This window comes from Cucumis melo, chromosome 10 (genome assembly GCF_025177605.1).
Source record: "Cucumis melo cultivar AY chromosome 10, USDA_Cmelo_AY_1.0, whole genome shotgun sequence".
Lineage (NCBI taxonomy): Eukaryota > Viridiplantae > Streptophyta > Magnoliopsida > Cucurbitales > Cucurbitaceae > Cucumis > Cucumis melo.
Genome location: NC_066866.1, coordinates 27,300,786 through 27,314,240, shown reverse-complemented (window position 1 = coordinate 27,314,240; position 13,455 = coordinate 27,300,786). Strand labels below are relative to the sequence as shown.

At 32.4% G+C, this 13,455-nt stretch overlaps 2 long non-coding RNA genes across 3 annotated transcripts; both read left to right on the top strand.

The window, feature by feature from the left end:
* Positions 1-4,431: 4,431 nt before the first annotated feature.
* On the top strand, positions 4,432-9,500 carry LOC103499386 (uncharacterized). 2 transcript variants are annotated; one of them, XR_007823844.1, is made up of 4 exons: positions 4,432-6,275; positions 8,053-8,104; positions 8,481-8,907; positions 9,190-9,500. It is a non-coding gene; the product is annotated as an uncharacterized LOC103499386 (long non-coding RNA). The 2 variants fall into 2 exon arrangements; XR_007823845.1 differs by having other exon boundaries at positions 4,434-6,275; positions 8,481-8,660; positions 9,194-9,500.
* Positions 9,501-9,881: 381 nt separating this feature from the next.
* LOC103499385 (uncharacterized) lies at positions 9,882-12,688 on the top strand. The gene is made up of 3 exons (XR_007823843.1): positions 9,882-10,167; positions 11,051-12,184; positions 12,481-12,688. It is a non-coding gene; the product is annotated as an uncharacterized LOC103499385 (long non-coding RNA).
* Positions 12,689-13,455: the final 767 nt, after the last annotated feature.

Below are 13,455 nucleotides of genomic sequence, written 5' to 3'. Positions count from 1 at the left end.
TAAAGTTCTTTCGTGCTATGTGAATTGAATATTTCTTGAACTGCCTATCATTCAAAGCTTCCTTTTCCTTGAGCATGAGATTATTTGTTAAGAGAAGTTTGTGACCAGCAATATTCTCAACAGCTATGTTGTTGAAGAAGCCAACAAGCCCTGTAATTAAACCAATGCAAAGGCACAACGCCCATTTGAGGATGATATACTCAAATATCTCAATTTTTCTTCTGGACTTCCAATCCTGCTTGAAAAGTTCAGTCTCAATAATCTTGTTACAATTTAAGAGAATTTAAGAGAATTTGAGGGTTGCATAAAGAATCAATCAAGTGGCTTGTTTAAACAAATAACTAAATTCCTAAAAGAAAGAAAGAAACACAAAAACCAAAGAAACTTTTAGGATGAGAGTCTAGTATTTCAAAAGAAAATTACAAATAGGTAAAGTTTGCATGGTTTTTTTCTTTTGTAATTGTAATTGCACATAATTTTCTATGATCATGTGATCTAATCATTTCAAGAGAAGATAGTTTATAACATCTTCTTACATATTTAAGATGATTTTTGGTACTCCACGTTTCATAATTCACTCATTACTTTTCAAGTGAACTAATAGTCTGACCTGATCATCATCACAAACTATAGTTATCTGCTGATGGGATGCAAGAACCTGAAGAAGCTTATACTGCATGGAACTCGTATCTTGAAACTCATCAACAATAATCGCTTTCCATTAATCCTGACAAATGGGTCAAAACATGCCTAACACTTCAAATAATATTTAAAACCGATAAACTAGTATTGAACCTTCAGAAAAATTAGTAAGCAGCTTAAAGGAAAAGCTTATTAAGTCGTCGTAGTCCAGAGCATCACAAGATTTCATGATATCATTGTAGTTGTCAAGAACTGTAGCCTGATTCATACATTATTTCAATTAAAAAATGGTAAACAAAGTTGTTGACAAAAACCTTGTTATTCAAAAAAGTGAAACCTTACTCCTGCATCATCAATTCAAAAATGGTAGCCTGATTCATACATCATTTCAATTCAAACGAGCATAAAGGAAACTTTTTTCATTTTGATAAGCATACACTAAAATGTCCTTTAATTTAGACTTGGTACAATTAGTACAATTAGTACAATTACAAAAGTGTAACAATTACTTCCTCATTATTTTAACTCACATCATTTGGGTTTGGATCCCTTATTTCGAGGGTAATAATCTGCTTTTGAATCTAAAGTGTGGGACCCATAATATATTAAATATTAAATTTATATTGTAATGCCCCGACAAATAAGATAATTTTAGAGTTAATTATGTTAGTTTTGTTTAATTAGATTTAATTTATTGGGGGTTATTTTGAATTTATTTAATAAGAATTATTTGATTTTGTGGGAATTGAAAATAATTAAATATTTATTGGATGAATATTTAATTAATTTAGAGGTTTTGACATGTGTTGTTTGTTGATATTTTGATTAAATGGTAGATTAAGAGGATTAAGTAAAGTTGTGGATATGTAGTGTTGTTGAAGTTAAATTAAATAATTATGGATGTTATTTAATTAAATCGTAGAGTAGAAAGTTTGTTGGAGATTTGATAATTATATGTATATGTGGAAATATATATATATATATATATATATATATATATATAATTATTATGTTAAAAGAAAAGATAATTATATTTGTTGAAATATAATTATTTAAAGCAAAGATAATTGTATTTTAGAAAAATGATATTTTAAGGGAGAAAAAGAAAAATAATTATATTTTGGGTAAATATAATTATTTATAAGAGGATATTTATTTTCGAGAAAGATAAATAATAATTAATTATTGTGGAAAATAATTAATTATTGTGGAATATAATTAATTATTTTGGGGAAGATAATTAATTATTTTGGGGAAGATAAATAATAATTAATTATTGTAGAAGATAATTAATTATTTTGGGGAAAGATAATGGAAATAAAGATATATGTATATATTTTGGTATTATATATCCTAAAAGAAACGAAAATAATAATATTATATTATTGTTATTATTTGGGTTTATAAATAGCATTAGAATGCTTAAGTTGAAAAAAAAAGAAAAGTTTTTCATCTTCTTCACTAAGATAACCTTCTGCCGCCGCCGCCTCACCAGTTTTAGTTATGATTGGTCTCTATGACAAAGCTTGAAAAATTGATAAATTTTTCCATCAAGGATAAAAGGATTTTTCAACCTCCATCTGAGTACCTTGGTAAGCTAATAAAATTAAATTAATATTTATTAATTTAATTTTGGATCTACCAAGTTAATTAATCTGGGAGAATTTTTTGATGTTAGCCAATCGCCGATTTCATTAACTAAGATATTGAGTTTTCTTTTTATGATTAGGATCAAGTTAATTGGAGATTTTTTTACTGTCAGCTAAGGAGTACTTTGTTTGACTAAAATCTTCAGGTAAGAGATTCTACTACTAGACCTTTGAACTGAATTTAAGAGACTGCATGTATTTACGATTATGCATTGATGGTAGTTAAGATGCATAATGCCATGCTATAGATGATTGTTGATATTGTGTTGATGATGATGACTAATTTTATGAATGACAATGATGACTAGTATGTTTATGATGTTTAGGATACATGATATATTAATCACATGAGTAAAGACGTTATAATTAATATTCATGTCATGTTATGATGTTTATAATGATGTTACATGCTTGGGATTGTGGTGTGTCTGTTAACTTTGTCTGTTAAGCTTTTTACCTCACCTGTATTGTGGTCCTATCTATGGGGTCACTCGCAGGACTAGGGGTATTCCTACGGGATCACTCGCACGGTTTAGGGGTGTACCTACGGATCACATGCACGGTTAGGGGACAATTATATTGTGTATACGGGGTCACTCGCACAACTAGGGGTGTTCCAACGGGACCACTCGCACGATTAGGGGTGTACCCTCGTATCACAGATATGTTTATGAAGTGTGTACCTGCAATCACTCGCACGACTAGGGGTGTTCCTATGGGATCACTCGCACGATTTAGAGATGTTCGTACGGTCTCACTCACTCAGGTGTGCTCAATTGGACATACAACGTTATGATTATGTTTCTAACGAAAATTTAACAGATCACCTAGTGGGACTAGTAATGGGTCCCTTACTGAGTATATTTATATACTCACTCTTTCTTATGTTTAATATTTCAGGCTAAGGTAAAGAACTTAAGAAGCTAGCGAGCGACAGCGAGGGATCCGTGGCATGTCATATGGGGACACAGTTCAGCTTCCACGCTCATTTATGTCTTTCAGTTTTTTTAAATTTTAACCATTTTACTTAAAGATTTTATCCTATTTATTTGATTTTAGTTCTTTAAAATTGTTAGAACCCGCGGGTCACGTTTTCAAATTATTTTTGTAAATTTTGAAGATCTTATGTTTTTCGTGAACGTTTCAATTAATTTTATAAAGATTTTAGTTATCCTCTTTTCAAAAAGGTGTCTTTTGATGTTTATCTTTTTAGTAATGACCTTAACTTAGTTTAAAAGTTTGGGTCGTTACATATATATATATTAAATATCTTAAAAAGGTGTGGGGTCCACGATATATTAAATATTTAAAATATATATATATATATATATATATATATATATATATATATATATATTAAATAATGTGAAAAAAGAGAAAAACGTGGTGTCAACGCATTGAAGTCGTGGACCCTGTCTACGACTTCCAAGCAAAGTCATGTACCGGGTACACGACTTTGCCCAAATCACTCTATTTTTGTCAATAGTTTGCCTTCTACCCTATTTTTGACAATATTTTTAAAAAATACATTATTAAAAATAAATCTCATTTTTTCCACTAGTAAAATTTTCATCTTCCGCTTCTTCTTTTTTTTTTTTTTTTTTTTTTTACTTTTAGTAGTGTATTATTAAAAATTCTATAGTTGGATGTTATTAAAAGGTATATTTGTTCTTATATATATATATATATATATATATATATATATATATATATATATATATATATATATATATATTGAGATGTTGCCTTTGTTTTTTAGATTTTGTTCCTTTAATTTATATGCAGAATAGGTCTTAGTCCATATTTATCTTTTTCTTTCTGATAGAAAATGCTATATTTATTTGTGTTCTACCTTAGTGAGGTCACTTTTTCTCATTATACATCATGAGTTAATTAATGTCATGTTCGAGAAGAAAAAGGTGTGCACTAAACTTTGCTAAATACTGGTAGAAGCAAGCCATGTATGAACCAGACTTTATGAGATATTGCTGCTATAATTATTATATAGAAAAAGGTGTTATATTGACAATTCGTAGATTTGTGTGAGTATTTAGTGAACTCATCAGTTCGCAGTATCATAACATTAAAGTAATAGAGAGCGTTTTATGCGCATGCTTGGAATCTTAAGTCTGAGAATGTTAAGCATGGGTTAGGTTGGGAGGTTTAGGTAGCAAACAAATTTAGGTTGTTTAGGTTTAAGAAAACTGTGTTTGTGTGCAGGCTTAGAAACATTGGCAATGAAGCTCAAATTTTTAAATCATTGAGGGAGTGTTTGGAGGAGGAAAAGGAAAGGAAAGGAAATGACTAAAATAGTTCTTTCCATGTTTAGGGCAAGGATTAGGGGCAGAGGTCTCTTTTTCCCAATCCGTGGGTTATCCTCCTTTCTCTTCGTTGTGCCATCCATCTTCCTCATTCCCTTCTCCATTTTGGTCGTTGATCTACAAGTTTCCTATCAAATATGGCCACTCATCTACTCCATCAATCTCGATCTCCTTCCCATTTACCCCCTTCGACCGTTTTGAATTTTTCTCCACCATTAAACGGTACATATTCAACCGGTTTATCTTCCTACATTTTTTCTGTACCGATTCAGTACTATCCCTCTTCTACTTCGGTCTCCGTCTTCCACTGTGGTTTTAGGTTTCGTTGATTGGCCCCATTTCAAAAAAATTTGGGACCTTTAAAGCCTTCCCGTCGGTTGGGGTTTCGTTGACTGGGCTTTTTGGTTCTTTGCATGACTTGTCTTCTAGACTTGGCACTTGAAGCTCCATAATATGCTTGCTTGGTATTTCCCTTGCTGCTCGGATTACATCATTGCCGCTCTGAATTTGTTACACTGATGAGTGATGGATACTACCTCGTTGTGGCTTTGTTGGTTCCTAGCAAAGTAGGGCTTGAGGTAACGATTTTTTTTAAGTCGATGATGAGGTTCAAACACTGATTACATTCTTAAACGATTTGTGTGTTCTTATGCAATTTTTGTTATGCTTTGTGATATCCTGTTTCTTGATCGATTTGTATTTTTTTAAGTACTTTTTTTTTTCCAAATGGGTTGAATACGTATGTGCGTCTATGATGAAAGTTGTCTTATTTCAAAACCATTTTCCCCATTAATCTGTTAATTATGTCCCTTTCTGTGCATTTTATAGAAATCGGCCATGTTGATTTTTTTGTGTTGAATTTAACTTCATTAATTTGTACTACTGTTGGATGGTTTCTATGCATTTTATATACACTGGTCATGTTGAATTTCTTTTTCCTAAAGACTTAACTTATGGGTAGTAGGGTTGGAGGGTTACGTATGGCTACTTCTTTGACCATATTTTCTTTTTCTTTCTCCCTAACCTCTATTGTCTCTCTCTAACCTGTTTTGTCTGCTGTTGTTTTATTCTTCTTTGACCATATTTTGATTTCCCTGTGTTGTCTACTTCATGCATCACATTGATATTTGAAATTATTTATTTAGTATGAGTATTTAATGGAGCATTAACTATTGACATACATTCCCCCATATATACATTATTCGTATTTGGCATCCATGGTATCATGTTTTCCCATTCCATATTCATTTCCATGCCTTTCATGCCACCACATTTGACCGTAGTGTTAGATTCCACTTATTAATTTCTCCATTTATTGTGTTCGTGTCATGCCTTTCATAACCTCACATTTAGTGACATTGCATATGTAACGATTCTTTCATATACTTATGAAGTTCAATTTCAATATATTGAACAAACATCATTCCTTTGAGGTACAACAAAAAAAAAAAACATTTGAAAAGTATTTCACTTTATATTTTTTGTTTCCTCGTAACTGTTAACAGTTTGTTCTTTGTCATGCATACATGTTGTTAGGTCCGTATTCAAAGATTTGCATTCACGTCCTTTCCACGCATCAACTGTGGTTTATTTATGGCCCTAACATATGTTTGTTGGTTCTCTTTTGCAATATGTCCGAGTACGTAACACGATTTATCTCGAGGTACGTATTCACACATAAGATCTTTAAACATGTATTTCCTTGTGTGTGTGTGTGTTTTTTTTTTTTTTTTTTGTTTTAGTACACTTGTAATAAACGAACATTTTACACTAACGCTTTTGTATTGGGACTTTTACATGAACTTTGGTAAAATTTACACTTTAGGAGATGGTAACTGTTTTAAGCATATTGTAGGCCTGATGCATGTTACTTTCTTTCTCTTTACATGAAGGTTGACTCATTTGAAAAGAAAAAATTTAGAACCACTTTTACTTGGGTTTAAGACTTAAATTTTTTTTGTAGATGTTGAAAAGAATGAAAAAGAAAAAACAAAAGGAAAGTTAATTATGGAGTGAGGGGCCTAATGGTCTTTTCCTAAGACCATTTTATTATTAAGTGAAAAAAAAAAGAAAAAGAAAGGATATTTTCCCCCTCTTCTTCTTCTTCTTCTTCCTCATACTTCTAGAATGCCGACCACCATCCCCCCTTCGATTGAAATTTCTCGTTTGCCAACCATCTCTCCATCTCTTTCTCTGCTCCAGCTGACGCCATCACCAGTTGACCATGTGTGCTGCTTGACTCACCGAATGACGACTGCATGCCTACGTAACCAGCCGACGCCCTTGCGTCTCTCTTTCGTGTGTTAGCCACGATGCACTCCAGTCACTACGTGACTTGCTGATGCCAAAATAACCACCATTGCACCATCCAACTCGTCGAACGATGACCGTTCCCATGTCGAACCCTTCGCAGATCAAGCACACTTGAAGTTATTGGGCTCGATCGATGTCGTTTTGTTCGAGTCCCTCCAAAGATTTTGTTGTTAATTGAGTTGTCTAGCACCTAACCATCTTTCACCGTTGTTTTACAAGTCAGATCACTGATAACTTCATTCCTTTCCAACTCTTTATTGTTGGATCTAACTTTTAAGGTAAATCTTCTTTATTTTAGTTGGATTTCTTGATTAGTTTCGATTACCCATTAAGTTTCGACTTGATTTTCACAATACCCATTATATTTTGATGGTAGATTCAAATTTTAGAAGAGTTTGAATCATTGTCTAGCCATTCGAAAGCTTGGAATTTGGCATTTTGGCACAACTTGGTTAATATTCTAAGCTTTTTGGAGTTGATCTTGAGTACTCATCTAATCTTAATGATTGTATTGAGTAAACCATGGTAGTGGATGCTTGATTTCAAACTTAGAAGGTGGTTAGGATGTTGCCTTTTTGAAGCTAAGAGTACTTTAATAAGTTTGGAGTAGTTTTGTTGAGTTGTCCTAGAGTTATTGAATGCCCATTAAGTTAAAGCATTAAGATTGAATTTTCCATGAAACTTGGGTCCTAAAGTTGAATGTTAGAGGTCAATAACGGATAGTCTTCTAGCTTTGGAGGTTGTTGGGTGTTGTTTTTACATGATTGAAACGTAAATGATTTAGGAGATCTTAGGAAGTATTCAAAGTTAATTAGCTCGTGTTGATATAAGGAATCTAAATCTAAAAAATCATCAAGTTGAAATTAAAGTGTATGGGATTAAAAGATTTGCTAAGATTGACTTAAGTGGATGCTTAAGGTGCTAAGAGTTAAGTTTGAAGTTAAGGGTCAAAAGGTAGATTTTTAGCCTAAATTAAAGCATGTGGTGAATGATATAAATTTAATAAGAAAAGTGGGAATTCGACCCATTGAACTATAAAATAACTTGTTGTCTGATTAAGTGTTTTAGAGATAGTTGTGATATCTTGATATGTGAAGATAACTGAGGGACATTGATCATTGTTTCAGGCCAAATTGAAGTGGTGAAAGCATATAACCTCGGGGGATCGAGTTACTAACTGTGAGTGGCTTATTTTCAAGTATTTTCATCATAAATCTTATGATTGTTTTTAGTATGCAAATTTCGAGTATGATTGTTTTATGAATTATGCGTTAAAAATATTTTCAAATATGATTTTCGGTTTTCCATGAACTCTTGTATTTCGAAACTGTGGTTGAACTCAAACTCACTAAGCAAGTTTTAGATGACAACTGATTTCTAAACATTCATTGATTTATAACTAGACTTGAAGGAGTTCTAAAAGTATGTATTGATGGCTAAGGATTGTAAATGATTTGAAAATGTGTTTCTAACCATGTTTGGTTTTAAACTTGAAATATGTGATTTTATGAATGTTGGTGATTACTCTAAAGGCTACACAAATGTGTTTCTGTAGTGCCACCTATGGTTGTCAAGGGATTCTGGGGAGAAAAGTGATCGTGATCGGAGATCCGAAAACCTGAGCCTAGGTGAGGACATGGATGGAGGATTTTGATGTGGCTTCGAGCCTAGCTTAACCCATGGTGGGTGGCCCTATGTGCACATAGGAGCAAATATGGGGTTGTTACCGTGGTAGGTGCTAAGTATGCCGTTTGGCCACGTGTTTCCTTGTAGATATGGATCACATGTGAGCTATTCCAGGTCGTATATTTAGTATGCTATCATGGTTGGATTGGATGGAGATTGTTGCTGTGTAGGTGCTAAGTATGTGTGAGGTCCATTTGGACGCGTGTTTCCTTGTGGATATGGATCATGCGCGAGCTATTTCGGGTTGTGTATTTAGTATGCTATCATGGTTGGATTGGATGGAGGTTGCTATCGGGGTGGGTACTAACTATGCATGAGCTAGTTTTTGCCGCATGATTCTTTGGTCATGTGCGAGCTATCTTTGTCCGTATATTTAGATGCCTTGCCATGGTTGGATTGAGTACAAGTTTGTTGGTTTGATTAGTGGTTATAAGATAATGACAGTTTAATTATTATTTCATTAATGATGCATATTTACAAATTTTCTTTTTGAGAATGTTTATGAGTTTTTATTTCTAAGAAACTTGCCACTCACTGAGTTTTCAACTTATGTTTTTAATGTTTTCTTCCCCCCTCAGGTAGCGATCAAGGACCAAGCATTGGTTGATCCATTGTCATCTTTTGTAGATCTTCATTTTGTATGTATATAGTTAACTTTTGTACTGCATCATGGGGTGGTTAGATGTAGCGAGAGAGACGCCAGGAACTCGTGTTTTGAGAGATCCCTTATTAGACTAAAATCGTTTTGTATGTATTATCTACTTTGAATTTTAACGCTGCTTGAAACTTTGGAATGGTCTGGATGAGTGTATGGTGAGACACACTTGTTGTGATGTGGAATATGAAGTTTGCTTATATACATATAGAAGTGAAAATTTCTTCTTTTTTAGATTTCGCTAACCATATTTTTAGGAGAGATGCAGCTGAAATTTTTACAAAATTTATTGAAAGTGTTTTCTAATCTTACTTTGGAAAATGAATGTTTTTAAAGAATAGAATCACGCCACGATCTAGGTTAGAAGAAAAAAACTAGAGTGGATTGTGACAATAATTAACATTTTTATTTACACTTTAAAAATGTTTTGAAAATGTCAAGTATAAAGAGTATAAAAATATAAAAATAAAAAGTATAAAAATACTTTTTATTTTCCCTTTTCATTAAATGAACTTATTAAAATAAATTTATTGAAATAAACTTATTAAAATTTATTTTATTAAAACAAATTTATTACAATAAATTTATTAAAATAAAATTTTAAAAGCTCCTTCCCTTCGTCTTATCCTTTCATCTCCCCAAACCCTCACCTAAGCCGTTCTCTCCATCTCCATTGCTCTCTATCTCCACCGACCATCGACCCACAACCCACGACTCTCCATCTCCAATGACCGTCGACCATAGCCCACGGCTCTTGCCATCTCCACCGCTCTTCATCTCCATGTCATTCTCTCTATTTCAGGTCGTCCTCCTTCGGGCTATCCGTCATCGCTTCAGTACTTTCACGAGGTCCTTCGTCTAAGGCTTCATTCCCCTTTACGTCGTCCTTCTGTATTTAGAGGTTAGAAACATGTGAAATTTTGTAGTTTCTTTTTCAACATATTTGTTTTTCCTGAATGCAATCATTTTTTTTCTCAAAATTTCTCAGTTTGCATTATTTTACACGTTATTGCATCCTCTTAACCTTTAGGGTCAGCAAATAATTCACAATGTAGGCTATTTTCATGCTGATCGCAACCTTTTATTTCATCTTTTAGTTGTTTTTGATATTGTTCTTCTTTGTGGTTAGCCATTGAATATCTGTGTGACAATGACTTTGTGGAGACAAACAAAATCACTTGGATTTCTTTGTGTGTGTGTGTATGATTTAGAGATAAGAGACATCTGTTGGAAGAATGCTTCAAGTTCTCAAGGATATTGTTCATTTTAGACAACATTTCGACATTTGTTTTGCTCAATTGATACTGTTTGAAAACTTTGAGCAGTATCTAGAATAAATTCTTGATCGATTCTTTGGCACCTCAAACCTGAGGTTCAGCTTTGAACTTTTCTTTTGTTAAATTGCTTTACTACTTCTTCAGTTTGATTATTTGAATATAGATGTTTATTTCTTCAGGTCATAACTTCATATTTATTCAATCAATATAGATGTTTTGAGACATTGATGAGAAAATTTTCACTAACTTTGTATAAGTTTTGACATGACATAAATTAATAATTAAACTGAGGAAGGTGTTGTCCCCTTTAGGTGTGATTGAGCAATTTATCTACTGAATAGTGGATCTAATCAGTATCCTTTTGGGCCATGTTGAGCCCTAACCAATTTTATACATTGCATTTATGTTCTTTTTATTATTATTATTATTATTATTCATAAACTGATCAAATATTTGATATACAAGATGTTTTTATAACTTGAATTGACCTTGTGTTGCAATTGGCAGACTATTTAACTAAGCGAAATGAAGGAAAGTTACCAAAGATGAAGTAATCCAAGCAAAATGTTGGATTCATGAAATTTAACTTCCATTAAACAAATCTATCAAAATTTAGAATTTAAAGTTCCAACAATATTTTAATGGCATTGTGACAGTAACACTTGCACCTATGGAAATTTCCTTAATTTTGAATTAGTTAATCTAGCATTTAAAGAAATGATATAATTCTATTGATCTTCAATACCAACATTGATTGAAATGAAATTGATTTAAGTTTCAAGGTTCATTGGTGTTACTGCAATATTATGTACCACTGTACATAATATGTGCAAGAGTGCTTTCTTGTCTCTTTGTAACTGTCGAATTTAATTCAGACTCTTCTCAAATCTCTTATCTCAAATTACATTGAATGATCCATTAAATGAGGAGCATTAGAAAAGTTATTTTTAATCAAGTATTTTAAACATTAGTACTGTTGGAATATAGAGACCTAATTGTCACTACCTTACTACACTAAATGACATGTAAACAAATGTGTACTTAGGTCTTCCAAACTAGGAGCCTAACATAAATTCCCCTTACAAGCATGGGAGGAAAGTTTTTCTGCAGCAAATGTTTTTTTTTCGGGGGGGGGGGGGGGGGGGGGGGGGGGGTGGTTGTTGTAACTGTTGCAGGGTAGATCGAGGGCCAAAAGTTATGCTTGTAAAGAGATCAGATGTTGAGAGGATGGACTAAGCTTTATGAGAACATTAATTTCAAATTGGTTTATGTTGTCCCGATTGAGCAGGTTGATCTTTATTTCATTTATTTTGTTATTACCACCATGTAATTGAATGCTAATGACTGCCAGAAGTTGTAACTTTTATATTGTTCTTCTTTAGATTTTTCCCATTTTATGTTTAAGTTGAATGAAATGTTGGTGAGGTTGATACTTACAGACGTGTGGAAGAAAATTCTTTATGAAATCCAAGTTATGTGGTCTTCATTAAAAAGAAGATTGAAGTTTTTCTTTGACAACTTTTTGATATGGTAATAATGCAGGTTGAAGAAGAAATTGACATTCAGTTAAATCTTGAGGACACGGTTGATCTTACCAGCTTCTTGGACCAATCAACTGGATGCAGAGTCTTTCCTCCTCCCGTAAGTTCACATTTTAGCATATTTCAATGTTTAAAAATTTGGTAGTCGTGACTCGTGGTAGGCTAGTTTTCTTTTTAGATTGTTAAAGATCCATGATCGGTTAATCAACAAAAGGTTTATTAAGAATCAAATTATTGGAATCAAAGTGTGGACGCTTACCACAAGAAATTACTGAATTAATATGGCATTCTTTATAACTTTTTTTTAATTCTTTAGTGGCATAAGGAATGCAATTATTTGATAAAATGTTGCTATGTGGACCCATTTTAATTTGACATTGTTGTATTTTGGTTTAGGTTATGGAATCCAAGTTTCTATTTGAAGCCAAGTTCATCCAAGGTTATTGAGTTTCAAGTTTCTTTAATTAAGTTTATGCTTCTTGAACTAGAATTGTAGTCTTGTGATTTTTTGAATAACATAGTTGGATTGGTTTTGTAATTTTGTAATTGTTGATAACATTGTTGAGAAGAATGAAATTATTGTTAGTTTACTTATTATATTAAATTAGTTGTCATTTTTTTTGTTGTAACTACTTATTGGAGAGTTTATTTTGTTAATGAATATGTTTTATTGAAACGAATGTACGTAATGTAGGAAATAGAAATTGGAAATTTTTGTATATTCAATATATCAAAAAATGGTATACATGACACTAAATACATGTCAAGTATATTATCTTACTTGACGTGTAAATAATGTCAAGTATACGATCTTACATGATGTGCAAAAACGTCAAACACAACATCTTACTTGACGTTAATACAGTGTCAAGTAAACGTATACTTGACGATTTGTTAGTATCAAGTAATGTGACTATTTTGACACTTTTAAAACGTCAAGTATATGTTTACTTGACACTGTATTAACGCCAACCATTGAGAACCTTGATATGCATCAACTTAATAAAAATATTGTATTAACGTCAACCATTGAGAACCTTGATATGCATCAACTTAATAAAAAAGTTCAGGAAGAAATAGTTTGAACAAGTAGGGTAAACTCATTCAGTGCTTCATTCAATAACTTCTAAAATATGTTTGTTATCTCTTGTTTTGCACCAATATTAAACGACATCTCATTCTCCAAACCTTCCTCCATTTTATCTTCATGTTCAATGGGAGCTTGTAAATCATTAAGAATACCCAACATTTCATTTTATTTCGGAAAATGGTTAGTGCTAGTTCCTTCACTAAAAAGGTGACTACTAGTTCCTTCATCAAATCTTTGTATATCTATATGCAAGTTCACTGACTCTCCATGATACACTCAAT